Source organism: Microtus oregoni, unplaced genomic scaffold, assembly GCF_018167655.1.
Source record: "Microtus oregoni isolate MIOR12 unplaced genomic scaffold, Mior012 000002F_ref0000024, whole genome shotgun sequence".
NCBI classification, from domain to species: Eukaryota; Metazoa; Chordata; class Mammalia; order Rodentia; family Cricetidae; genus Microtus; species Microtus oregoni.
Genome location: NW_024543061.1, coordinates 48,870,986 through 48,895,638, shown reverse-complemented (window position 1 = coordinate 48,895,638; position 24,653 = coordinate 48,870,986). Strand labels below are relative to the sequence as shown.

Genomic DNA, 24,653 nt, shown 5'->3' with positions numbered 1-24,653 from the left:
TTGGCCAAGTTATTTATTATACAAGACCTAAGCTAGTTAGAATAGGATATTTGTACTTATTGTATATAATTTTGTAGTAGGTTTAGAACTCTCTTACTTAAACAAAAGGGGGAGGTGTTGCGGGAGGTCCTTCCGCTCCTCCAGCCAATAGCCGCTGAGATACCAGCCCATTGGGGCGTGGTCTCTCTCCCTTTAAAAAAGCGGCCACTTCCCTTCTAGCTTCTTTTTGCTTCCTGCTCCGGTTCCGGCTACTAGACTTCTTCCTGATTGCTCAGAGGCCTGTTGTCTGGGGCGGTTATCTGTAAGTTTTTTACCCTTTAAATGAATACCACCCTATTAATCATAATTCCAAACTGGTGTGGCATTGTTTGTGACTTATGCCTTCAACTCACAAGTCTACCTGCTGCCCACGGAGGCCAGAAGAGGGCACTGGATCCTATAGAACTGGAGTTAGATCATTGTGAGCTGCCATGTGGGTGATGGGAATAAAACTGGGGTCCTCAGAAAGAGAAGCCAGCACTCTTAATCTCTGGACCATCTCTCCAGCCTCCCTGCTTTAATATTTTTTTGAGTGCTATCCCTGATGTTTACTGAGTATATGATTTGGAGTTTAGCTTGAAGGCTCAAAAAAGTGAATTGAAATATCACCCCACTTTCTTATCTTTTGAAGCTAGACCACTTGAAATCTGCTCTTGGTGATTTTCAAAATTAGAATCCTTCTTTTTCTTCAGATCACTATGCTGTGTACTTGGTAGATTGCAGTGATATCCTTTCAAAGATGCAATTCTAAGGATTCCTCAAAGTTAGCTCTAAGACATAGTCGAGATTATCTTTAAAAATCCTTTTATAATAGATCATTAACTATAGTACATGCAGTTTTCTTGGTGTGTAAGCCATCTGGAACACTGATTTTTAATGTATCCGAAAAGTCAAGAATCCTAGGAATGGAGGCTTCCCAAATAAAGCCAGTGGATGGGAGAAAGCGGTCTCATTTTCAAGCTTGTCTTCCAGTCTGTGGAGGTGGCATATGTAACTGGTTCATATTATGCATCCGCTCTCAGAGTGTAAACACAAAATGGTTGTATTTTATTTTATTGTTCACATTTATAGTTTCCAGCTCTGCTCTGAGGAACCTCAGCCTCCCACAGAGAACACAGCCACAGCTTGGTTGCATAACTTTTCAGGCCTCATTGTATTTCTTTGAAAATTGGTCCTTTTTCTTTAGACTTCAATCTCCAGTTTACTGCTGTCCAGCCATAGGAGTTCTCCCTATGAGCATCCATCAAGGGGTGGTGCCTCAGAAGTCTGCTGACAAGCGACTGTCTCAGACACAGTCAAGACTTTTAAGAGTGAAGGTTCCTCTAAGACTCGGTCATATTCTCTGACCGCATCACACCATACTCTTTTTGCCAACTGTTATGAAGACTTAATTTCATTTGTGTTCTCCACATACATTTTGGACTTGCAGGCAAGAATGGAATCTGTTTTTTACACTTACCCAGAACTGTTTCCTTGAGACACAAGCATAGTGGCTTGTTTGTACCTAGCAGTCATGTTACATCTATGAAATGCTTATTTCTGTCACACAAATAATAATAATGGACCAATAAACATATCGGTTAGTTGACCCAGGGTGAGAAAGTACAACTTCTATTATGTGTGCCTGTGTTGGTGTGTGTTTGGGTACATATGTACATATATATACAGAGGATTACTTTTGACCTCTTTCCTCTAGTGCTGTCCAGCTTGTTTTGAAACTGCTCCAAAGCTTGCCAAGTAGGCTAGTGAGCTGCAGGGATTTACCCATCTCTGCCTCCCCAGTAATGAGATAACAAGTATGCACCACCACACCTGACTTTTTCTCAAATAAGTTCTGAGGATCGGACTTAGGCCATGATACCTACAAGACAAGCATTTTGCTTACTGGCCTACCTCTCCAATCCCTCTCATTATTATTATTGCTTTTCATTTTTTTATGATCTATGTGGTATATATGTGTGTGAATGGTATGCATGTTTTTGTGTATATGTGGATGCACATGTATGTTGGAGTGTATGTGGAAGCCAGAGCACATGTCTGGAATCATCCCTAATTACTCTTCCACCTTATTCACCGGGTCTCAATCAGATCAGAGCTTGTTTATATGGCTGCTCTTGCCAGCCAACTTGTTCTAAGGATCCCATCTCTGGAATTACAGGTGGGCCATCACGTTCACCTGTGTATTTACACAGGTGCCAGGAGAATATGAACTCCACTCTTCACACTTGTGAGCAAGCAATTAACCACTGAAATATCCCCTTAGCCCTAATACCATTCTGATTTTTTAATTTTTTTTTTACATTTGACCAATGGCCTCTTCTCTCTACCCTTGCCTATTGCTATAATCCGCCTTATACCTTAGATTCCATACTGACTCACAATCCTTATAAAATCATCTCTTTATGCATACAGTTCCATGATTTTTAGGATCTTTCCCAGCTTGTACAACCATCACAACTATTTCATTTTCATCACCCCAAAGAAACCTTGTACCTTTGGTGGGCACACTTCATGGCTTCCTCTCCTCAGTTCCTGGAAACTGGTCATTTGCTTTCCATCTCTGTGGATTTGCCTATTGTAGACATTTCCTGAGCCTTTTGAGTCTAATTTATTTTCACTTAGTGTAATGTTTTCAGAGTTTACCTGTGTGGTCATGGATTGTCTATATATGCTTTTTAATGGAGTAAGGGTCAACTGCATGGAAATCTCATTTTATTTATCCAAGTATCAGCTGAAGGACTATTGTCTGGTTCCCACTTTCTATTGTGAGCAATACTATGTGTGCTAGTCCTTAGCTTTCTTTGTGCAGTTGCATGCTTTCGATTGTCTTGGGTATGAATGTAGAAGAATTGCTGGCTCATATGGAATTCCATGTTTAGCTTTCCTTTTAGGAAAGGCCAAATTGTGTTTTGAAACAATGATTTTACATTTCCATTAACAATAGATGAGTGAGTGTTTTGTTTTTGTTTGTTTGTTTTTTGAGACAGAATTTCTCTGCATAGCCTTGGTTCTCTTGGAATTCACTGTGTAGGCCAGGCTGGTCTTGAACTCACAGAGATCCACCCATCTCTGCTTCCTGAGTGCTGGGGTGAAAGGAGTGCTCTACTACCACCACCTAGCTGAGTGTTCTGTTTTTCATATATCTTTTTAAGCATTTGCTAACCTTTTCTTCTTTTTGAACATGACAATCTCAGTGACTGAGATGAGTAACTGAGTGAGATGCTATCTCCTTGTATCTCTCTAAAGAATACTGATGCATGTGTCTTCATTTCCTGCTGCTTTGAAGAAATGCCTATTCTAATCTCTTGCTTGTTTTGAAAATTGGATTGTCTTTTCATTATGGTTTTATAGGAGATATCTATTATTTATGTTGTGGGGACATGATATTTGTACATTATGGTAAATTAATACAAGTATACAAGTAATCAAACTCAAACATGACAATTGAATCTGGGTAATAAACACCTCCATCTCTTCAGCAATCCTTGTGTGGGGGTAATTGAATTCCATTCTAGCCATTGAGAAACAGATCCCAGAGTTTTAAAGTCAATTGTAATTTTTGCTTTTTTTCCCTTTTTTTAAATTGATTTTTACTTTTTCTTATGCAGACAAGACAAATGCTTGTAACTGGCTGGTCTCCCCGGACCCTGTATTCTTGTGATTTTGGTTCTAAGAAAAAAGTTATTATATTATATGAGCATTTGTTTGTGTGTGTTCAGGTATGTATGTGTATATGTATATGTATATATACATATATATATATATATATATATATATATATATATATATATATATACAGAGGATTACTTTGGGCCTCTTTCCTCTGGTGCTGTCCAGCTTGTTTTAAAACTGCTCTGAAACTTGCCAAATAGGTTGGTGAGCTGCAGGGATCTGCCCATCTCTGCTTCCCTGGTACTGAGATTACAAGTGTGCACTACCACACCTGGCTTTTTCTTAAGTGAGTTCTGGAGATCAGACTTAGTTTTACTGAACTACCGCTCCAATTTTCCTCATTATTATATTATATTGTATTTTTTGTGATCTATGTGATATGTATATGTGTGAATAGTATACATGGTTCTAATCAAAGATTATCTGCTTTTTGTTTGCTCAAGGTAACTATGTTGTCTAGGCTTGGGAATAGCATATGAGATGTGGAAGACCCTCCTTAAACGGTGTGTTCTCTCTTCTCTTCAATCAGCAGCATTCTTCTAGATTTTTTTCTTTTTTGAGACATGGTCTCACTATGTAGTTTTGTCTGTCTTGGAACTCACAAAAAAAAAACCCTCAAGAAACTAGACTTCAAACAACCAAATAACCCAATTAAAAATGCAGAACAGCTCTAAACAGAGAATCCTCAACAGAAGAATGTCAATGGCCAAAAGACAACGATGGAAATGCTCAACATCCTAAGCCATCACAGAAATGAAAACAATACAACTCTGAAATTTGATCTTACACCAATCAGAAAGGCTCAGATCAAAACATTGATGGCAGTTTATGCTGGAGAGGACGTGAATGTATACTATTCACACATATACATACCACATAGATCACAAAAAATATAAGTTTGCACCCTTGCTGGTGGGAGTGCAAACTTGTACAGCCACTGTTGAAATCAACATGGCGATTTCTCAAAAAATTGGGAATCAGTCTACTTTAAGACCCAGCAATACCACTTTTGGGCATATACCCAAAGAACACACACTAACACCACAGGACATTTGCTCAACTCTATTCATAGTAGCACTATTTATAATAGTCAAAACCTGGAAGCAACCTAGTCAGCCCCTCAACTGAAGAATGGATAAAGAAAATTTGATAATTTACACAAGGTAATAAACAATGACACCTTGAAATTTTCAGGCAACTAGAAAAACCCATCCTGAGTGAGGTAACCTAGACCTAGAAAAACAAATATAATATCTTCTCACTCATATGTGGTTATCAAACATAAAGCAAAGGATAATCAGCTTACAGTCCACAACCCCAGAGAAGCAAGAACCCTCATCCAGAAACAGAAGGAAGCAGATGCAGTGATCCACAACTAACCCCTGGGCTGAGCTCCTAAAGTAGATTTAAAGAGAGGGAGGAAGGATAACATGAATGAAGGGGTCAAGACCATGATGGGGGAAACCCACAGAATTAGCTGATCGAAGCTAGTAGGAGATCATTGACTCCAGACTGGGGAACCTGCATAGGACTGAACTGGCCCCTTGGATGCAAGTGACAATGGTGTGGCTTGGGCACCATGTGGAACCACTGGCAGTGGGACCAGGATCTAACCCTAATGCATGAACTGACTTTGTGGAGCCCATTCTCTATGGAGTGATACCTTGCTCAGCCTAGGCATGGGAGGGGAAGGGCCCTGGTCCTCCCTCTGTGAGGTGTTGGGATAGATTTATTTGACATCCCAGGGGAGGCCTTACCTTCTATGAGGAGTGAATGAGGGGTAGGGTAGGGGGAAGTTGGAGGAAGCAGAAGGAGAGGAGGGCAGGGGAACTGGGAGTGATATGCAAAAATAGATAAAAGAGATTGATATCTGCTACCAATAACTCCTCAGTAATGGATGGGATCTGGAGAGAACCTCACTCATCCATGTCAGAATTTTGGCTGGTTTGATCTTGTGCAGGCTTATGCAGGTAACCACAGCTGATGTGACCTCATGAGTTCAATAGGCATGTCCATAATTCTCAATTGTGTACTATCCTTCCTCATCTTCCAGCTCTTAACAGTCTTCCTACCACTTCTTCTGCAATAGCTTCTGAAATTGTGTGTGTGTGTGTGTGTGTGTGTGTGTGTGTGTGTGTGATAAAGATGCCCCATTTAAGGCTGAGTGCTTAGACTCTCATTCTCAGTAATAAAGTAGGTTTTTGGAACATTGGAATCATGAATATGTTAAATATATTGGAAAAGTAAATCTTATTCCTAGCCTTGTAGATAGTAACTGACAGTCCTCATTTTCTGAATTCTTCCAGAAAACTCTATGTAAATATATGTATAGAGATAGGTACATACATCCCCTAGATTTTCTTATCTATATGGTCCCATAGCATTTATTCTTGGTGACTGACTTCTGAACTTTTCAGTCTATCTTGGAGGTGGTTGTGCATTCGGATATACAATGCTACCCAATTCTTCATGACTCGATAGTGTTTTGTTGTGTGGATATTTAATTATTGAGGGACACGCAGGCGGTTTCAATTCTATTAACTATTTAAAGCACATAGCTGACCTCTTCAAGAGCCTTGGTCTTTGTATTTTTCCATTTTGAACTGACAGAATAAAAAGGGTAAGAGCATTGGATTATTTTCTTCACACGTCTGGCTTTAAATGAACTATTTTAGGTTGTCATGACTTTCAGATAATACTTCAGTGTAATACTAATCAACTTAATCTTCCAAGTGAAGGCTGATGATTTACTCATCATTGAAATAGAAATGTCTGACTGAGTCATGCAGGGTTGAATTAGACCAATTTTCGCTCAAAATGTCTCTGACCAGAGAGTCAAATTTTGTTTGTGTTTTAAAATGTACCAGCTCTTTGTATAGCAATACTTTTGTAGCACAGATAAGTGATCTGAAAGCACAATTTATAAGTGCACATAAAATATACGTCCTCGATAATAGTATAGCGCAGTGATTCTTAAACTGTAGTCTGCCTTGACCTCTTCTTGACCCCTTCTCTTTCCCATTGCTCCTTCTCCCCCTCTCATCTTCTTCCTTCCTTCTTTTCTACCTCTTTTTTCTCCTTCTATTCTCCCCTGTCCTGACCTGTCCTCTCTATTCCTTTTTCCTCTTGGAGACAGAGTATCATCCTATGCATCACTCTGACCTCAAACTTGAGCATCTTTCTGTTTACAGCCTCCCAGCTAGGATTCAGTACGTGCCTCTACACCAAGCTAAGATTTATGATTGTCAGTGTGAAAATCAACTTACGTTTTGTTTATTAACTTATATAATCTCAGTTGGATCTATGGCAGTGCTACTTTTAGAAGAAAATGTGTATCTAAGCATTTTTTTGTCTGCTTTAATAAACTCCTAGTAAAGAAGTCAGTTTCATATAAGTATTGGGGATGCCCGCTGAAGCAGAGATTTAAAAATAAACTTTAGAAAACTAAAGATATTATTTAAAAATATTTTATTTCTATTAAGAAAGTTGTCCTTTATTTTCAAAGTTTATCTTAAGTTTTCCTTAGTAATTAATTCTAACAATTGAGCCTTTAAAATTACAGCTAAATTTCAATGAGCAAAAGATTATTTTATTAAGATCTGTGAATTTCTTCTTCATGAATCACCTTTAAACTGGAAATAAAATTTAAAATGTTATAAAGTTATTAAGAAAGTTGTTGTAATATGAAGATCATCACTCAGGACTAAGCATGTAGCTCAGTTACAGAGAACTTGCTTGGCATGTTTGAAACTCTGGGCATCATATTCAGCAATGCAAAACTCAAAACAAATAAAAACAAAACCAAAATACTAATCAATGATCCATCTAACTAACTAGCTAATCAACTAACCAACTAACCAAAAAAAATCAAACAAAAAAAACATAAAAATGTCTATAACCTATTTTTTCTGACCATTACTATTGAATTATAGAACATGTCACAATGTCTTAAACTTCCAAAATTTTGTCTTTTCTTTTTTGCCTCTCTTCTTTTCTTTTCTTTTCTTTCTTGTTTCTTTGAGTCATGTTTTCTCTGTGTAGTCCTGGCTGTACTGGAACTCACTCTATAGACCAGGTTGGCCTCAAAGCCACAGAGATCCACCTGCATCTACCTCCAGCATTCTGGGATTAAAGGTGTGCTCCACTGTTGAAAGGAGCTGTGGGCTGCGTTCCTGCCACCTGGCTCCCAGCCGTCTGGCTAGCTTATGCCCCCAAATAATTACGTGGAAACTGTATTCTTTTAAACACTGCTTGGCCCATTAGTTCTAGCCTCTTAATGGCTATTTCTCACATCTTGCCTAACCCATATTTAGTAATCTGTGTAGCACCAGTCTTACCTGGAAAGATTCAGCATGTCTGACCTGGCGGCTTGCTTCATCGCATCTGCCCTGGGGAGTAGTGGCATGGCGTCTGCCTCACTTCCTCTTCCTCCCAGCATTCGGTCAGTCTACTCCGCCTATCTAAATTCTGCCCTGGGCCAAGGCAGTTTCTTCATTAACCAATGAAATCCCACATCACTCCACCACCCCCCAGCTTCAAAGTTTCTTTTTTTCTTATGATTTCATCTGCTACTGAATCAGACATGGCAGCCCTTTGCATGTACATTTCTTAAAAGGATACCAAATATCAGGCTAGGAAAAGAGGTCTCGATGTTTAATGTATATTTTTAAACAATAGGGAGCCACTGGCTGTGGTAGCATACCTCTGCCACCCTGGCACTGGGGAGATGAAGCAGGAGAGTCAGGAGTTCAAGGTTATCCTCTGTTAAATAGCAGTTCTAGGACAATCAAGGCCTATCTCAGAACAAGCAAACAACAGTGTGGCATCAAATCAAGTTTTCAATTTATAATTCAAGCATACTATCGACTTTTTCTTTTGATTACCTTTGTAGTTTAATTTCTATAAATTGGTGATAAGGAGGAGTAAATAGCCCATCAATAGTTGAAAACTTTTCCTGGGGCCTTGAAAACACACCTACCCTAAAATGTTAGACTCACAGAGCAAGCTCACTCTATGGCTTCAGTGGCCTATTTTTTTTTTTGACGTAGTTGTTTGGTTTTATGAGTTTCAAGACAGATTTCTCTGTGTAGCCTTTGTTGTACTGGAACTTGCTCTGTAGATCTGGCTAGACTTGAACTCACAGAGATCCACTTGCTTCTGCTTTCCAAGTGCTGGGATTAAAGGCGTGCACTACCACTGCCCAGACAGTTAACAGAGAAACTCTAATACTCTTTCTAGTTTTCCTTTTGCAGTCTGATTCTTACAGAGTATGGTCAATGAGAAAGTAGAACACAGGCATGATGTGTAGGAAACTATTCTCTCTTCTGCTTGGACTGTTGAGCTCATCTGGATATAAATAATAATCTCTTTTTTTAGATGGATGTACTTCTTACTTTGATAAAATGCCTGCACTTTGGCATGCTCATTTTTTCCTTTTTTTTTAATTTTTAAAAATTAAGATTTCATCCATTTCCCATTTTTCTTTATTCCCTCCAATATCCTCCTTGCTTCCTCTCAAAATCATGGCCTGCTTGTTTGCTATTACTGCATATAGTGTGTGTGTGTGTTTATGTGTGTGTATGTGTGTGTATGTTTTGAGTCTTTTTTATTAGAATTATTTTTGGGATTACCAGCCCCCCAAATAATGGCACAGAGATTTATTATTAATTATGAAACCATGGTATTAGCTTAGATTTGTCTCAAACTAGATCTTATAACTTAAATTAACCCATTTACATTAATCAATCTGATTGAGGCTTTTCCTCAATTGAGGCTTCTTCCTCTCTGATGACTCTAGCTTGTGTCAAGTTGACACACAAACCAGCCACTACAGTCTTCATATTAATTTCAACCTGATGTCTCCAAGGTACAGTGTTTACAGGAGGCAAAGAGAAGTGTGGCTGGCGAAGGAGAAGAGGGTATTAAACTTTGACACAGAAGTATAAGCCAAACAAACACTTTCCTCTCTAAGTTGCTTTGATCATGCTTTATCACAACAATAGAAAAACCAGAAGAACATGTCTGATGGGCTAGTGTCCATCTGGCAGTGCTGGGAAGGTATTTGTCATTGTGCTTATGAACTCTGTCTGTGTTGAGTCTTTCAAAAATGAGTTTAGTCACTAATAGTGAAGTTCAGGGGTCGTCTGGTATGATATATCCTGACAGATGCAGCATGGGCTATTTTAACCTTGGTTATATGATTAAATGAAAAACCCTATTGATCAGGTGGTACCACCCAGAAAGATGAAGACATCTTATTCCCTTCCTCCTTTCTTCCATCTTTTTGCCTCTTTCCATTTTCAACTTACTATAAACAGTCTAGCTAAGATCATTTTGTGTTGGTCTTTGTGCAAACACATGCTTTTCCTTTTCTTTTCTTATCTTTTTGGGGGGCGGGGGTTTTGAGACAGAGTTTCTCTGAAGCTTTGGAGGCTGTCCTGAAACTAGTTCTTGTAGACCAGGTTGGCCTCGAACTCACAGAGATCCTCCTGCCTCTGCCTCCAGAGTGCTGGGATGAAAGGCATGTGCCACCACCATCTGGCTGCTTTTCTTTTTCTTTCCTCTAATAATCAAGTAACTGGATCTTATGTCAAATTTGATATGTAAAGTACTTTCTAGGGTAGCTACACTATTTCCTGTACTCACTGCCTTGGGTTTGGGTAATTATTAGTTTGCTATATGCTGCGTGCCTGATATTTGGTAAGAAACAGAGCCATGAACAGACAATGCTGCAATGGCATGTCCAAGTTTTCCTGCTCTACCAAAGGGTCAGGGATTGCTGTTAGTAGCTATTCCCTTCTGTCAGCTTTCTCTAACTACTGCGCCTGTAGGAACATCCAACTTGAACTATGACATGGCCCACTCCCAAGGGCAGCCCTGCAATCAGTGACGGATTGATATGGGCTTCATTATGTCTTACCCAAACACAACAGAACTAAGAAATACACCATCTGACTTCAGAGCCCTCTGGGAATGGTCTAAAGCTTTTGGTGGAATTGCAAGCATTAAAGTCCAGCTTCTGTTTTTTTTTCTCTCTTCTTTCAGAGAGGGGTTTATTTCTAGAGCATTTCCCAAAAGCTTTTTAAAAAATTTATTACACACTTTTTTTTTTTGCATGTATGTGTTTGGATGTGCACATTCCGTGGTGGGTGTGTGGAGGCCGAGGGTAACCTGTAGGAGTTGCATCTCTCCTTCTGCCATTTGGGTATCAGGGATTGAAATTAGGTCATCAGTATTGGTAGCAGGCACCTTTATACCTGCTAAGCCATATCATTGCTCTCTTAATAATTAGTGTTTTGTGTATTACTGTTCATCTTCAGGGAAGCTAACCTCAAAGGAGCTATTAGGATCGGTGAATTGCTATCTTCTAAGCATTACAGCATACATTTGCACTTGCTTTATTAAGTACATCACTTTATTGGCGAGGATCTGAATTTTATTGAATTTTGAAGCCAAAATCCAGTCCCTGTCAAGAGATGAGCTTTTGTAATCTCAGCATCTGCCAAGAGGTGGCAGTGAAACGCAACTTAAACTGTGTCTATTTATAGAGCACAAGGGCTTTAATCATCCCAGAAATTCCCAGCGCTTTGTTATTACAAACAGTATTTTTGTTGAATTGTCTCTTGCCAATCAGAATAGCATGTGAACTGACAAACTTTGGAGAATTCTTAGGCCATACTTTTGTGGGATATTTCCAGGTATCGAGCTGAAGGCTACCACTGAACTTCATCCCCAACCATTAGGATGTGGCTTTATTTTTTTTAATTAATATTTAACTTGGTGTTACAGAAGCATCTAAATAAACTGGATTTATCTTAAATTGACTTTATACTTTGGAAGCTGGGAATAGAATCCAATGCCTCATGAGTGCCAAATATCCACCATGCCACTGATCTACTCCATCTACTCCTATAGTAAACTAAAACTACCAGCAAAAGATGCCTTATAACAGAGAATGCCAGGATTCAGAGGCTGAGGCAGGAGGACTGCCTCAAGTTCAAGACCAGCAATACAAAATGGTGTCCTGCATCAAATAAAAAAAATCAAACAAAAACATGTAACAAAATGAAAATCTCCAAATCACACCGTGTTACAGGGGAGTTTATCCAGCTTGAACTCCTTCTGTGAGTAGAAACATGTGTTGCCTAAGACTTGAAGTGGTTGAAGTGAGATTCCTAAGGACAGAGGGCTAAACTCTGGTTGCAAGCTTCTTTCTCTGTTCCGCGTCCCTCTTTCTCTGGGCTTATAATTCTGCACGCACAGGTTTTCAGGTAGTCACACACTTTTATTCATAGAGAAAAAAAGCTGCTGAGGTCCGCCTAGGACATGACTGTGATGGCTGTGGCATTGTCAGGCCGGCTGACCGTAATATTCCGGTGACTGTAAATTTGGTGCATTCGAGAACTGCTCTTTTTCTTTCTGCATTTCTAGTCATTTCTAATTCTGTTATTGTTAAGGTTTCTGCCACAAGCAACCATTCAGATTTAAAAAATATCTTACCTCGACCAATCCAATTGTTCAGCTAGAGCTGGTTGGTTAGTTTCCTTTTGCATGCTTTAGGCTTTCTTTATGGTTGCCCAAGCTCTGCTGGATGAAATACTATTGTTTAAGTATAAAAAAACTCACAGGCAAGTCTGTATTAGACTGAAAATAATCCCCACCCACTTCATCTTTGAAGATACCAATATTAATTTATCTACCTTTTTTTTCTTGGTCAAATCAGCAAATACCTTAGTTCTAAACCTCATTGATGCTTGATAACAATTGACTTTAGGGAATGACCTACGTTCTGATGTTATTTGTTGCAAACTGAGGGAAAGTTCAGTGCATGAAAAATTATTATTGTTATGTATGTGCTTGTGTGATGTGGTATGAGCACGTATGTTTGATGTAACTGTGAAGGTTAGAGGACAACTTTTGGTTTTTGACTTCCACTTTTGTTATGTAGATTATGAAGATCCAACTCATACATCAGGTTGTGCAGCAAGCATCTTACCAGCTGAGTTATCTTGCTGCTTTTTGCATTTTTAACCGCATTGTCTCCATAAATTAAAATTACTCTATACTCAATTCACTTTACCTCTCTAAATGTGTAGTCATCGTAGCATCCTATAGAATTAGGAGTTATAATTAATCACCTTGTCTGTTAGATGGTTTAGGTCTTCTATTTCTTTATTAATGTGTGTTGAATGAGATATGTGTGTAAAAGTGAAGAAGAAGGTAGAGGAGGTGAGGGAAGAGAAAGGAAAGGAAAGGAATAGAGAAGGAAGGAAGAGGCGTTTTCTGTTTTCTCCCTTCATCCTTTCTTTCTAATCCCTATTGGGGCAACTCAATCACCAGCAGTCAATTGTGTTTCAGCAGTGTCTTAGTTAGAATTACTATTGCTGTGCAGAAACATGATGAACAAAGAAACTTTGGGAGGAAAGAGTTTATTTGACTTACACTTCCACAGCAGTGTTTATCACTGAAGGAAGTTAAGACAGGAACTCTACTAGGGCAGGAACTTGGAGGCTACGAAGGGTATTGCTTGCTGGCTGGCTCATCATGGTTACTCAGCTTGCTTTTTTATAGAATTCAGGACCACCAGCCCAGGGATGACACCACCCACCATGGACTGAGTTCTCCCCCATCAATCACTAATTAAGAAAATGCCTTACAGGCTTGCTTACATTCCAGTCTTTTGGAGGCATTTTCTTTACTGAGGTTTCCTCCTCCCAGATGACTTTAGTCTGTGTCAAGTTGACATAAAACTATCCAACACAAGCAGCTAATTCTTCCCACACTGAGGGTCCTTTTAAGAAGACCCAAGTACCACCAATGTAAGATTAGTTCATCTTTCTTGATGATTCAGCTTATCTTGCTGAGCACAGTGGGCTAGTTAGTTTTTTGCAATTGATAGAAACCTAATCATATCTGGGAAGAGGAAACTCATTTGTGAAAAATGCTTCCACAGAATTGCCTGTAAAGAGGTCTGTAGGGTATTTTCTTGATGAATGATTGATGGGGGAACAACTAGCCCACTGAGGGCAGTGACACCCCTGGAAAGATGATCCTGGGAAGAGGTAAAAAGTAAGCTGAACAGTGGGGAGCTTGTGAAACACACCTTTAATTCATACACGTGGGAGGCAGAGGCAGGCGGATCTCTGTAAGTTTGAGGCTAGCCTGGTCTACAAGAGCTAGTTCCAGGACAAGCTCCAAAGCTATAGAGAAACCCTGTCTCAAAAAAACAAAAGAAAAAAAAAAGCCGAGCTGAGAAAGCCATGGGGAGTAAGCAGTAAGCAGCATTCCTCCATGACTTCTGTTTCAATTCCTGCTTTGAATTTCTGCCTTGTTTTGTCTTCCACTGATGATAAGACTGTAGCTTATAAGTTATAAAATACCATTTCTTCTCCCCATTGCTTTTGGCTGTGGTGTTTTGTCACAGCAATAGAAAGAAAACTAAGACACATGCTTAGGTAAATGCTCACATGTCTTGAGCCTTTGTTCCTTATAGACAAACTGTGAGCCAGAATACTCAAGGTGCTGATAATACCTGATGATGAGTATGAGACTTAGGACACAGCATTGCTTCTTCATTTTTAAAAACTTCACTCTTTTAAATTATCACTTGCACAGAATATCCGAACCTCAGATCTGGTGGTATTATCCAACCTACATTTCCTTGAATGTCCATCCAAGCAGGAACATTTAACCAGCTCAAATCCTCAAAGGAAGTGATGCATTTCAGAGGAATTTGAAGTTATTTAGTTGGATGGCAAGATCTGACGGAAGGCTGTTTTTATCTTCTTCGTGGTTTCTAGGAATTATTCTATTAAAGAAATTGACACTTGTTTTGTCTTTTGGCAGATTGATTTAGGAATATGTGAGTTCTTGATTGTTGGTAAAATTACTTTACCTATTTTTTCTTTCTTTCCTTGACTTCTGGTCATTGTGAAATCTCTATTATGTTAGTTGGACCAGCATCTTTGGACACACAAATAGTTGAAATGTGGCTCTTTTATTAGGATTGTATGATATGGCATGCTATGTATGTACTAAACACTAATTATAACTTATGTCTAAATTTAGATTAAAGTTGTATTTATTCATTCCAGTTTTGACAGTTTGGTACAGAAAGTCTTTTTTTTGTACTGCCAGCCAGCTCCCAAATAATGTTGTGGAGACTTATTCTTAATCGTAAAAGCTTGGCCTTAGCTTAGGCTTGTTCCACTAGCCCTTATCACTTAAATTAACCCATTTATTCTAATCTACATTGTTGTAGAAATTCCTTTAGCCAGTAGCCTTTAAAATACCAGCCCATTTGGGTGTGACCTCTTATACTATACATGCTGACATAAAGTGCGAGCTAACTCTCTCTCCTGGCTTCTGGATTTGGTTTATGTTCCATGTTTGTGTAGAGGACTGTGGTCTGTGAGTCTACCCCTAAATATATAACCCTTTATTTTACTCGATTCTGAACTAGTGTGGGATTATTTTATAAATTCCATCTTCACCTGGCATCCAATGTGGACAACTACATCCACATAAAACCTGAGAGAGCTTGGAAAGTAATTCTAGACACAATAGAACAGAGTTAAGCACTGCTTCTTTGTAGCAGCATTTTCTCGGGTGGGCTCTGTTTTCTAGGGGTAAGCATGTTTTATTTGAGAGAGGTTTCCTGACTCAGCTTTAGCCGCAAAAACCTTGAAGCTATTTTAAGAGACCCCACCACCAAACACTTAAATGCTGTTTATGAATAGCCAACAGCATGCTTCTTGGTGGTGGCAAGGACTTTGAAACTCCATAGAAATGTGGCAATAAACATGGCTACTGGCAGTATCTCTGCCATGAAGCTAGACTCTCAAAAAGCTAAGGAATGGGGTGGATCCAGCCATCAAAGCCATGGCTTTAATCCTAGCCATATTGCTTAGCAAATTAAAGATTCATGTGGTCAGAAAAAGAGAGATATACAGTAAAGATAGATTCAGATGAAGAAACTCTCTAAATGCCTTACAGTGTGTTTAAAAAATACATGTAGGCCTGGGAGAAAAAAAAATAAAGTCCCTAAAAAAAAAGAGAGTAGTTGGCACATACCTTTAATGCCAGCACTTGGGAGGCAGAGGCAGGTGGATCTCTGTGAGTTCAAGGACAGCCTGGTCTACAGAGTGAACTCCAGGATACCAAAGATACACAGAGAAACCCTGTCTCAAAAAACAAAAATTAAAATAAAAATAAAAGAAATAGAGTTTAAAACAAAGCCACATAAAGATGAAAAATACACAGAGTATCTGGATACTGTATGTTATTGTGTTGTCTTATTGAATTGTTTGATGGCTGAGGAAGAAGCAACAGCTGCTAAAAGATATTTGATTATAAGTGCTGCTGGATTAATCTAACCTATATGTTCTGAAAATGCCTTGACTTCAAAATTTAAGTCAAAAGATATGTTACTTTGGAGAAGAGGTTTTGCTTTTGTTTCCACAGGAAATGAGAGATTGTGGATTCATTCCTGGTTAAGAAAAATAAGGTTTGATCCCCTGGAAAGTTTCTGATAGGAATGGATGACTCCAACTCTGTTGGAGTTCCTCTGAGTTCTACATCCAGAATAGCCTCAAGAATACTGGTTGAGATGATCAAGACTCCCAGAATTTTCCAGTCAGGATTTGACCATAGTCTTAAATTTTCTTTAGGTCCCCATAAGATTATCAGCACTCCCAATCAACAGGAAGTTGCTTGGAAAACTATGCCCACATTCCCAAAAAATGGATTCCTGATGTTTTTCTTTTTTTAGAGTGTTGGTCACAAGTTGTTATGGATAATGGTCAGGAAGAAAGATAAACACAGGAGATTAGATTTAGAGTTTTTGTTTTGAAAAGAAAAAGCAATTGCTGTGGGACAATGATCTTATACTGTGTAAATATTTGTCACTTGTATTGGTTTAATAAAATGCTGATTGGTCAGTAAGCAGGCAGGAAGTATAGGTGGGGTGACGAGAATAGGAGGATTCTGGGAAGAGGATAAGCTAAGTCTTCAGTCATCACTCAGACACAGACACAGAGAAAGCAAGATGAGACTACTTCCCTGACAAAAGGTACTAAGCCATGTGGCTAACACAGATAAGAATTATGGGTTAATGTAAGTTATAAGAGTTAATAAGAAGCCTGAGCTAGTAGGCCAACCAGTTTATAATTAATGTAGGCATCTGTGTGTTTCTTTGGGACTGAATAGCTGAGGGACTGGGTGGGAAAATCTCTGTCAACACTACATTCTGTTGCATGGCTCATTACCTTATTTCTCCATACTGCTTATGTTGCCTTCTTTGAGTCTGGTTGATAACTCCGCCTTCTTCCCAGAGTTCTCCTGCCAAGCTATTGGCCATTCTTCTTTTTATTACACCAATCAGAACTCACACAGTGTACAAATATTCCACAACAGTTTGGAATGTTATATTTCTGATACTTTGTAGATTACATTGTAAGTGTGTATGGCTGCTAATGTGTTAGTTAAGCACTCATATTTCTGAAATACAAGTCAGCACTCACTGTTTAGAAGAAAATATTTTATTTTACTAATTAAAATAAATTGTGAAGGTTTAAAATGTCCCTGTAAAACATTGCAATTTAGTGATTGCTAGATAAGCTTGTAGCAAGTCCACTGCACACAGAAACACTGTGAGAAAATAAATAATAGAATGTGTGAAAAAACATTTTTAAATTATATGGTGTTATTTATAGATATGCAAATAATGATTATCAGTGCCAGAAATTTGACAAACCAGATTTGAGGTCACTGTTTTAAATAACTAGATGAGTTTCTAAGACTGAAGAAAACAAATGTGGCTCATAGGTTTATGATCTCTGAACTAACAGGTTTGGTTGAATCGTCTTTAGGAAAATCTGCACTGATGGATGGAGAGATAGCTCAGTCTTTTCAAAGTTCTGGTCATGAAAGAGTGGGGATTATAGTTTAGCCACCGTAGCTTGTATAAAACAGCTGGGCATGGTATGAAAGGCTTAGAAACCTAGGGGGCAGTGAGAAGCAGGTGCTTCATGTTGTTGAACTCACTGCTTAACCTACTTGGCAAACTCCAGGCCAATGAGAGAACCCTGTCTCAACAAGCAAGGTGAATGGTAACTGAGATCAACCAAGGGAGGTTGACCTATAACCTCAACATGCATTCATGTACATATCTAGGAATGTTTGCACACACAGGTGCCCCGGCACATACATAAGCGTGCGCGCGCACACACACACACACACACACACACACACACACACACACACACACGTATTTAAATTCTATAAAGACATGGACAAGAATTCTATAGTAGCAAAACACTGTCATAGTCATTGCTTTTCTTGCTCATGTCAGATGCATTGGCCATACTTGCATCTGATATATTAACAGATGAGAGTTGGGGTCAGACTTCTAGAAATTGTTGCTGTGATAATATGTGATATCGGGTAGTTAAACATTGCTTTCATAGTCAAGAAGAGTCTGGGCTTTTGTCCTTTGACATGGCTCAGCATTTATAATGAGTTCACTTTCTGATGATATACTTTGGAAAAGTGTATCACCCCATTAATCACCCTTGACGAAAAGCTTATAAATTTAAAGCTTAAAACATTTCTTCCAAGGAAAACACAAGGTAGTTCAAGCACAACCAAGTTAGAGATTTACAAGTCATACCTACAGGAAATTAATTGTGGCTCTTCTCTTGCTTTTTGCCTCTCATGTTCTGTTGCTCAGGATCACAGAAAGATTTGCTCGTGAATTTTTTGTCATGTGACCACCTCCCCTTTGTTAGTGTAGTGCTACTTGACGGTGACAAAGGAGCTGGTCCTGTGAAGAAGCCTGATGCCTGTGTCCTGGGTTTTGGAAGCTGTTTTGTTAAGACTGTTTCTTCGAGCCTGCTAATGAGCTCCAGGCTTTGGTCTGAGGGCTGTGAAAGTCTATGTTTAAGTGCGTTGGAAGCATCTCCAAAGATGCTGGCTCAGCCTCAGTGGGGTCCATCGTGGCTGCCTTTGGGTGAGAACTTTATTTTTAAGTGTACTCCCTCTCAGATGATTTCTGAAGATGGATTACAGTGAACAGAGCTATTTCATCCTTAGACACTTTTTCTTGCTTAATTTGGATCATAACTATTTCTTCTCTTTTGCCACTAGAAGAAGGGCATTAATGGTAGACTTCTCTGAAAGTGTTATGTGTATACTACAAAGATTATTTCCCATTTTAAAAATATTTTTGTGTAGGGTCTTGGTGTAGTGGCCCAGGCTGGTATTGAAATCTTGATTTATAGTTGTGTGATATCACACCTGGTTTTTTATTTTTTGTGAAGGATCAATTCTGTCTTCTTTTCTTTGGGGCCTTCTTTCACTCAATGGAAACAATAAATAAAACAAGATAAAAATAAGATTAACAATTCTACTGTGATCTGCATGCTGGGGAAGAGTTTATAAATATGTAGAAAATGATACAGCTGAATCCACTTACAGTACATAACTCTCTGTAATATAGGGCAGAATGAAATAAGGGCCAGAGAGGACTATTCATAATATGCTTTGAGTACTCAAAGAATTTAATAAAGTGACTAGGGAATGCGTTCTAGAAAATGTGGAGTTTGAATTGGGCCTTTAAAGGAGTTTTATAGATAAAGATTAGGCTGAGGGTATTTTTTGTTAGGGAAGAGGATGGGAGAAGACAGCAGTCATGAGAATGCCTGGTGGGTAGCTGGGACATGAATGGACACTTCATGGGTGTCTTTATTAGGAGACAAAGTTAGAGAGACAGATTGAGGTTCCTTCAAAGGGAGTCTTGACTTTTCCCTTAAATTATTTTGAAACCATGTTCTTGGCTTCAGAGTGATTCATTTTTGTAGAGCAGGATTCATTTGGAAAGACAGGTCATAATATCGTTTGTCTTACTTAGTCATCTTTGGAAGAACTGGTCAAATGACGTCATAAACCTGCAGAGATATTGAAAAGGATGACGTCTGTCGCAGCGGGGATATTTCCATGTTTTGAAGGAGACCCTTGACCTTTAGATGACCACAGCCTCATTTCTTTAAGACCTAACTTTGCTTTTCTTTGCCTTCAGTTCTTGTTACACCACACTTTGTCTTCACTTCTGCTAAAAACAAAAGATGTTCTAATAACTTCAGAAAGGCTGGAAATAGGAGGAAAAGAGCACACCCATGTGTGTAGTACAAAACTACTACCAAAAATTTTGACCCTTATTTGGTGGGGGATTTTGGTTGTTTTTGACTAATATTTTTCCTCTTAAGTAATACTTTGATTTCTCTGGACGAATAAAATCTCAGAACACATGGTTGGGGCAACTGTGTGAATGTGAACCCACAATCTGGTGTGTGGTTCTTACTTCAACAGTCATGAGTGGTTTAGGGATGTGGTGTGTGTGGTTCTGTGTGTTTAGGTGTATGTATGTTTGGGTGTGTGTTTGTGTGTTTATATATATATGTGTTTTGTGTGTTTATGTGTATGTATGGGTGTGTGTTTGTGCTTATTATGTATATGTATGTTTGTATGTGTATGTGTCTTTTTGAGTATGTTTGTGTCTGTTTATATGTATGTGTGCTTGTGTATTTATGTGTGTGTGTTTGTGTGTATTTGTATGCATGTGTTTGTGTGTGTGTATGTATTTGCGTGTGTGTTTGGTTCAGCTAGGGAATTCAGAAACTGAACTCTATGGCTTCAGTTGGAACTTCTAAAGGAGTCATGTTCTTCTGGGACTGCCCAGGAAACACAATGTAAGTATAAAGCTGTTGGTAGCCATCTTGCTTCCACTTGGGTAAGAATGGATCCATCTAAGGGCAAGTAGAACCAGGAGACAGAGAGACAGCAGCTTTCCCGTGGCCTCGCTGGAGCATAGCCACAACAAAGTTAGCCTTAATCATGGGTAGTTTTCACACCTATGTATGCATGTAAGTGTGCACATACATTTTGCTTTGTCCACTTTGCATTGCCCCTGATAAAAGAGCATAGACAAACACACACTTGAGTTACTTTAGGGGCTTGGGGCTCAGGAAAGAGACAGCATTGGGAATAGAGGTGGTCTAGCTGTAGCTTAAGTTCACAGAAAACATATGAAAAATCACAAAACAGACCTATCAAATTTTCATGTTGATAACTAAAGAAAACGGTATCTTTTCAGTCTTATCAGCCAAGATGGAATTTATTAAATTTTTGAGACATTTCTCACTCCATAGCCCAAATGCTTCCAACTGGCAATCTTTCATCCAACCTCAGAAAGTTGTAATGCTATATCATATTCATATTGATGTTGTTAGAATATTAATAACTTTGCTTAATGGAACTATTTATATATGATATGTGATGAATTTGAGCACATTCAAGGCATTTTTAGAAAAAAATGTAGAACTGCAACTGTGGATTCTTTTAGGACAAGAGGCAGAGGTAGCTCCTGTCCCCACAAGCTCCATCCCCTGTCCCAGCTGGACACAGGGGCTCAGTGGAGGCGGTAGTGTGACTCTTGGGGAGGAATCTGCTGTGGCTCTGTCAATGGTCTTCTGCTGCACATCACAAGGGAAAGAAGTGGTGACCGTGAACAGATTGTCTGAGCTTGAACTCTGATGTCCTTCATGCTGCTGACTCTGGTGTTACTGTCGCTGCCAGACTGTGATTGTAATCATGAGCTCGGCAGGAATATCACAGCCCCAGTTATTCTGCAGATGGTTGACACCTAAGCTAACAGAAAATGTTCATAATCTGAGCGAAAACAGATTTCTACCAATATTTCAGAGACAGCAGGATGTGAACTCATACCTGAGCTGTCTGAATTTCTGCAAATTCCTGACTAGTTAGCGAGTAAAAGACCAAAGATAGACATTTAAATAATAACAAAAAGGAATGTTAACTTTATACATTGGAGCAACCTTGCATTTTTATGTCAGTATATTTTTCTTCCACTTGTTTTCTTATCTAGCTCTGGATTTCCAACATTGTGATTCAAATTCATCCCAGTTAGACACCATGCCTCTCCTTCTCTGTCAGCTGTTTGTTCTGCTGTTATGAGAAAATTCCGCAAGGGCAAGTACCAATGCAGTAAGGCAGACTGGTGCAGTGGGAGGGCCACAAGACAGGGATGTTTGAGAATTAGATTTTTTCTAGCCTTGTCTTCATACTCTGTGGACCTTAGTTTCCCAGCATAGTATTTTGCTATTTTTTGACCATAACAGATAGCCAATGATGTAGAAGTTTAAACAACATGAAGGTTTTTGTTGTGGTTAGTGTGACAGTTATTTTGGTCAGAAGTACAGCGTTCATCTCACTAAAATTAAGGTGTCAGCAGGGCTGTATTCCTTTCGGGAAACCTTTTTTTTTTCCTGGAAACTACCTTCTCTAGATTCTGTTTTAATTCCCTTATGACCTTCTTTATTAGTGTTTTCTAGTTATAAAACTCATTTTCATATTTATATACTTTATGTCCCTTGAGTTCTTATGAGGTAGCATTCAAAATATTTGAAGTCAACAAAATTAGCTTTTAATCAATATGCTAACAGTTTTTCTTTGAAGCAGATGGGAAGGATAGCTCGTTTCCGGTTTTGTTTTACCAGCAAAACTAGCTGAGTATTGACAAGAACCTGTGCTCAGTTTACACCAGCACTAGCCAAGTTGAGAAGTAGGACAAATTAACCTGCACTTAACCTGCACTTTCCAATCTGATAAAGGGTATTTATTATGATCACAGCAATGCAGCAGCTTGAGCAAGGCATGCACATCCTGGGGAACAATGCAGCGTGCTGTTCTCAACACCACTCACAGCTGTGCACGACTGACTCCATCACTGCATCTGTAACTGAGCTTTCGGTTTTTCATAATTGGGCATTTACAGCAACATTCTTCAGTGTTTCTAGAGATGTAAATTATTATAATATAAAAAAGAATATTTGCGTTGCATACTTAAAGAACTCTATATCAGTATAGCAATATCTACAGTATATACATCTCTAGAAATAAGGAAAATATTCGAATTAAAATGCTATGTCATAGTTTTTAAAATGATTTAATGTACACAATTTCTTACTTCAAACTAAGTAACTTTAGTGAGTCACTTTTTTTTTGAGACAGGGTTTCTCCGTAGTTTTTTATTTATTTTTTATTTTTGGTTCCTGTCCTGGAACTAGCTCTTGTAGACCAGGCTGGCCTCGAACTCCCAGAGATCCGCATGCCTCTGCCTCCCGAGTGCTGGGATTAAAGGCGTGTGCCACCACTGCCCAGCTAGTGAGTCACTTTTGAATATTTATTTTCGACCTAATATCCATTCCCCATTCCTATAACATCTAAGCTTTATTGGTGATTATGTAGTATTTGTAGCATTTTAGTATCAGCAATTTCAAATGACCCTTTATACTGAGATCAGACACTTATTCTACTTCAAGTATAATTTTGGTTCTAGGGAAGGCAGTGGTGTCTTAAAGACTTCAGCAAGATTTTCTCTATCTTTTGCTCCAGGAAGATCACATAAGAACAAATACCTGAGGTTCCTAAAATGTCATAAAGCAATGACGCTGAATGTTTGTGACATTCCCACAGGCAATCATTTCTATTTCTAATAGGCTTTTTTTAAAAATAATTTTTCAAATTGAGTAAGCCTCTGCAAACATTATCACCAACATAATGAATGATACCCCATAGCGTTTTTTTCCCCCAACATGTTCTAAACTCTCCTTGTGATCCAATCAATGATATAAGAATTGGTGGCATCAATTGCTTGAATCTTGTATCAGTCCACAGGACCTCCTGCAAGGAAGGTTGTTATAGTCCTGTAGATACTTCTGGTGGTCACAGTAGCATACTTAGTCCCTGCACCAAAGTAGCCACTCAGATGCTGCCCTCTCAGGGCCAACATCCCTGAATCATTTTTAAGTTACTTTATTTAACAGTGTTCAACCATTCCCAGAGGTATCTGGAGCTATACGACTGTGGGATTTACTTTAAGTTGCAGAGTTGACTCAAAATTTTTCCAAACACCATCATTTGATGGTGTGCAGTGTCCCTGGGTCTGGCTAACTGGCCCCTTGTCCCCTTCTCTAGCTTCCCGAAGCCACTGTATTTGTTGGCTTTTGGCTCTCCTTTTTTCAGGGCCAGTAATGGTGGGTCAAGCTTGTCTCATGTCTGAAATTCATGACCTCTTCTTCTTTCTTTTATGTATCCCTTTGTCATATAAGGTAACTATGATGAACAATTACTTAGTGCAGATTAGCCCAAACAGGTCCCAGATTTGCTACCTTCCTACCTCAGCCATCCAAGTTCTATTTGCAAAGATATGTTCTACCAATCCTGGCTAATTTATCATGACTATCAACTTGACAACTTTACTAATCTAAAATACATCTCTGGTTGTGTTTATGGAATTATTTCCAAAAGGCTCTATATTGGTAGTGATTAATCCATTGAAGAATTCAAAATCTGAACACAATATTAAGAGGTAGGAGAACTGGGAAAAGTGGGATTGTTTGTTGAAAATCAATAATTGAGAACTTGTCTCAGGAGCTTTATCTTATTATGGCCCCTCCTTGTTATTGTTCTACTCCTTCCTGACTAACATAATGGTGTGGTAAGTCCTTTTGTATATGCATTGCTTTTATTGGCTAATGAATAAAGCTGCTTTCAGCCAATGGCTTAACAGAATAAAGCCAGGAAGGAAATCCAAACAAAGACATATAGAGAGTAGGTAGAGTCAGTGAGACGCCATGTAGCTGCCAGAGGAGAAAGATGCAAGCTGCCAGCTGGAACTTTGCTGGTAGGCCACAAGCTTCATGGCAAAATATAAAATAATAGAAATGGGTTAATTTAAGATGTAAGAGCTAGCTATAAATATGCTTAAATTATTAGCCAAACAGTATTGCAAATAATATAGTTTCTGAGTGGTTATTTCAGGTCTGGGCAGCTGGGAACAAACAAGTGTAGTGATGAGGTGAGCA

At 38.8% G+C, this 24,653-nt stretch overlaps 1 pseudogene; it reads right to left on the bottom strand.

Moving 5' to 3' along the window:
- Positions 1 to 23,098: 23,098 nt before the first annotated feature.
- Positions 23,099 to 23,706, bottom strand: LOC121466011 (annotated as a pseudogene).
- Between the last annotated feature and the right edge of the window lie 947 nt (positions 23,707 to 24,653).